This window comes from Chaetura pelagica, unplaced genomic scaffold (genome assembly GCF_000747805.2).
Source record: "Chaetura pelagica isolate M959 unplaced genomic scaffold, ChaPel_1.0 scaffold473, whole genome shotgun sequence".
Lineage (NCBI taxonomy): Eukaryota > Metazoa > Chordata > Aves > Apodiformes > Apodidae > Chaetura > Chaetura pelagica.
This window is the reverse complement of record NW_009952890.1, coordinates 702,993-707,388: the sequence shown is the minus strand read 5'-3', so window position 1 is coordinate 707,388 and position 4,396 is coordinate 702,993.

Below are 4,396 nucleotides of genomic sequence, written 5' to 3'. Positions count from 1 at the left end.
CCTCTGCAAAATCATCATGAAGAGGTTCTAAGCTAAAAGCTAAACTAGTTTTCACTGGTTTGTTTTTCTGAATATTCTCATGTTTCAGATTCAGAGCTCTATGAGGCAAAGCAGAAGCACGGGTATGGTTGCACTGATCTTTACACAATATTGTATTAGTTGAAGTACTTCTGTTGGCTCCTATGGACTGAAGGACTTTAAAACTAGCTTGAGGTCAGAACCAAATCCATGGAAAAAAATTTCATCTGATTTACACTACTATAGCTGTAAGGTAACTTCATCTTCAGTAAGATTCCCCAAAGTTTAGATCAATACAAATGAGAGGAGGATTTAATTAAAATATGGAAGTTTTGTAACCTGCCACTTGTTTTTATGTTTCATATCAGGTGACAGCTCAGGACAGCAGCAGGTCTACTTACTCTGTGGGCCTGCTTGCACAGTTGGGATTGTTTCGCACGGATGAACTCTGCCCACAGACTCCAAACTTGGGTTCTCTCACCATCTGCCCTCACAGCATATCTGCTTGTGCCACCAGCTGCCAAGCAGGGCTTTGTGTTCCCCACGTGTCAGCTACCTTACCAGGGTAGAGAGCCCCCCTTGTCCTGCACCAACACACAGATCTATCTTCTAGCACTACTGATGGGGTTGAGGTTGAGTCTCCTTAGCAAGAGCTACTGCTAAGCAACATGCTTAAGTGACTTCAAATCTACCTGTATCTAGTTGAAATGTGGAGTTCTGTTAGTGATCCACATACTCACAAAGTTTGGGAACCATGGATTTATGGCACTGCATAGTGGGAAGCAGTCTGACCACTATGTAGCAAAAACCATTCCAGTTTGCAGAAGACAGCTATTGGTATTCATATTCTGTTCATTTAGCATCTTGCCTCTCTCTTCTCATGCCTTGTTTTTTTGAGAAAGACCTGATACCTGATTTGAAGAACATTTAGTTGCCTCCGTAACTTGTTGTATATGACTTTCCACTTGTACATAGTCAATGCAGTTTTTTTCTGAAAGTGTGATTGTTTTCTCCAACTGCCTTTCAGCCAATTAAAGTAGAAATATTCCTGTTACCTACCAGTCTTGGCTCATTTACATATTTTTGTGTTTTTCTGGATTGGAGTGAGAATTTGTCCTACATTAAGGATAGTTTTCTTTGATTGTATATGCTCTGAGCATGATAAAGGCTGCACGGTATGTTTCCTGGAACTGTTGTACACGGTGTAAAACATTTCCCAGAATTATTACTGGTGATTTTTAGTGACTAACAAAACTCTCTGTGAGTGCTACAATACAAAGCTCCAAAAGGCTATTAGATATGTACTGACATCGACTGGATAGCTTCTGAGGGTGACAAGATTGAGTCATGCCACCTGTGCTTCATTAACTTGTCATCTACATTACTTACAACCTATTGTGCACTGCCATGCCAGTAACCGCAAAGCAGGTTAAGCTTGCCCTTCTCTACAATATTTTTGAAACATTCAAACAGAATTCAATCATTATTTAATCCTTTATTTCCAAAATGTTTATGCACATCTTTGAATCTATACAAGTATAGAATGCTAGCAAGCACTTTCTTCTTAGGTCTGTGTTGCAGGTTCATTGTTGCTGGCAATCTTGTTGTTGGGAACATGTTTCTAGGCTCTGACCGTTCAGAGCCCAACCTGCCAGGTTAACCTGGAGCAGATGAAATACAGAGTTCCGTTTTTTTGTGTTGAAAGAGACAACAAAGACCCCCACACTGAACTCCTAGCACCATCACAAGAACAGAGGGAAAATAGTCACCTGAAAGCATGATGGTACTTGTCAGCAATCCCTTCCTGCTCTTACTGCTTTTTTTTTTTTTGTAACACTTGGGATGCAGCTTCCATGTATATCACCTTTGACTAAGCTATCCACAAAGCAGGCGGGCAATCTCTTTGACCTGCTGTAGGTAGAGCAATGTCACATAACCTCTGCTAAAATTGCCTTCCATGTAATCCTGTTACAGAGGAGTCCTAATAAAGAAAATAAATACACCACATCTGGGTGGGAGGAAAGCTGGTGCCTCGAGCTATATGAGAGGCTTTTTCAGAAGTTCATGCGTGGTTGCCTTTGTTAGCCCGAGTAGCCCTTTTGACCAATTTACAATTGCTGGAATGGTAAGGGCAGCGATTTCAAAAGGCTAGTATTAAGTAGAGCAGACTAGGGAGCAACAAGAAGGGGACTGCCAGTGATGACTTAAAATGTGGGATGTGTGAAGTGTTCTGCTTCACAGTGAGAGTTAAAGTTTCTGATTAATTTACCTTGAAAGGAAATGTTTCTCTACTTTAAAAACCCACCAAAACAAACCAGAACAGAGGCCAAAGAAAAACACCTAACAATATGAAACTAATAAAAAATCACAGTGTCAGTATTATAATTTTTCAGAAGATTAAGGTAATAAACTGGGTTTTACAGTAAAGCTAGCATCTTCTACAGAAAGCCCAAATAAATGCCCCTTGAAAACAGCTGTACTGGCAGCTGTCTAAGTTGATGAATCTGGATTTCCCAGAACTGATGCTGTGATAATTAATGGAATATTGAAAAGTTACTTCTTATCAGAATAGATCTGTTAGTTTCCATCTGCGCAAGTGTGCTGGTTTGGTGGTTTTTTTGGTAGCAGAAGGGCCCCAGGGATGGCTCCCTTAAGAAGCTGAGAAGCTCCCCCTGCTCCAAACCAGCCAAGGAGCCATTGGAGGGACAAGAGATGCACCTCAGCGATTAACATATGAAAGAACAGAGATAACATCTGAGTAAAGAAGCACTTGGGGGAGAAGAGCTGTGCTGGGAAAGCAGAGCTGTGCTGGTGGTTGGTGAGGAAGAAGGGGAAGAAGGTGTCCTAGCAATAGTTTTCCGGCAACCCATGGCGAGATGGCAGCTGTGCCCCTGCACTCATGGAGGAACGTGGTGGAACATTCCCTGAAGGCGCCAGGAGGGGTGAACTTGGCCAGTGGACTTGGATTTCGTGGCCAGAGGATTTGCTGCCTGTGGACTCTGTGCAGCTGTGGAAGCCCCCGGGCCAGGGGAGGTGGCTGTTCCCGAAGCCCCCGTGACTCTGTAGGAAGCCCAGGCTGGAGCAGCTCTGGACCTTGTGGGAAGGACTCATGAAGGAGAGGTTCATGAAGGACTCTGTCCCATGGGAGGGACCCCATGGGGAAGCAGGGAAGGACTGTAAGGAATCCTTCTTCCTGAGGAGGAAGGAGCAGCAGGAACCACCAGCCTGTGAACTGACTCTAAACCCCATTCCCTGTCCCCCTGTGCTGCCAGGGGGAAGGAGGGAGAGAAACCACGAACAAAGGGATTTGGGCCCGGGAAGAAGGGATGGGTGAAGTAACATATGCAAGCCCTGCTCTGTGTGTGTCTGTGTCCTGTGTGTTTGATTTGTGTGAAATTAAATTATTATTTTTCTCCAAGTTGAGTCTGTTTTGCCTGGGACTTTAATTGGTGAAACCCTCCTTGTCCTTTATCTCAACCCAGGAGCTTTGTCCTCCTCGTCCCAGAGTGTGTTGGGGGGGAAGGGTTGAGTGAGTGGCCATGGGGCCGGTTCTTTGTGGTCGTGTCGGGCCCAAACCACTCAGCAAGTTTTATTTGAAGGGTATGTCATGACATTCAGATGTTCCCGTACTTCAGTTCTTACCTCTTTTTTTTCCCATGTATTTTTCTGGCATTAGCAATGTCACAGGATAGGAATACATATGTTGAAATATTTTGTGAAACAACTTTTCCATTTTGGAGTCCATGAAAGGTCTGAAGCCAAAAACATAACAGACTTTCCTCCTTGGGAAGATCTTCTAGAGGTCTTCAAGATTCAGTAATGTTGCTCTCACAGGTAATCAGATTGTGACCTCATTTCACAAACACTTGATTTCCAGCACAGCTCTGTTGGTTCTGGCAGGACTACCGCTCTGAGTTCCTGATTGGTGACTCCAGGATCAATTTTCATAATTGTTAACAGCAAAGATTAAGTAGAACTGATACATGAGATTTTCCTTGCAGTTTGGACATGTCAATTGATACTAGTTACCTCTAAACAGAGTACTTCTAGTCCACCTTCTGGGTCAAGATGTGACCTGAATACCTCTGTGAGCAAGAGGGGGACTGGGGCATGCTGTAGCTAGTCCCTGATTTGGGTGTTTCAGTGACCCAAGCTGGTGCAGTGCACCACATAACAGCAGCTCAGTTCACATGCAGCCATTGTTAACAGAAGAAATGTGCAGGGATTTCTGAGAATAGTCTGTTTTATCTTTATGCAGTGAAAATACTTCTTTGGTATCAAAGAGGAGAAATACTGTTGGAATGGATAGTAGTTCTAATTATTATTTCTAGTTCACAACTTCCTGTAAGTGGCAAGTCAAATCACCTGAATTTGATTT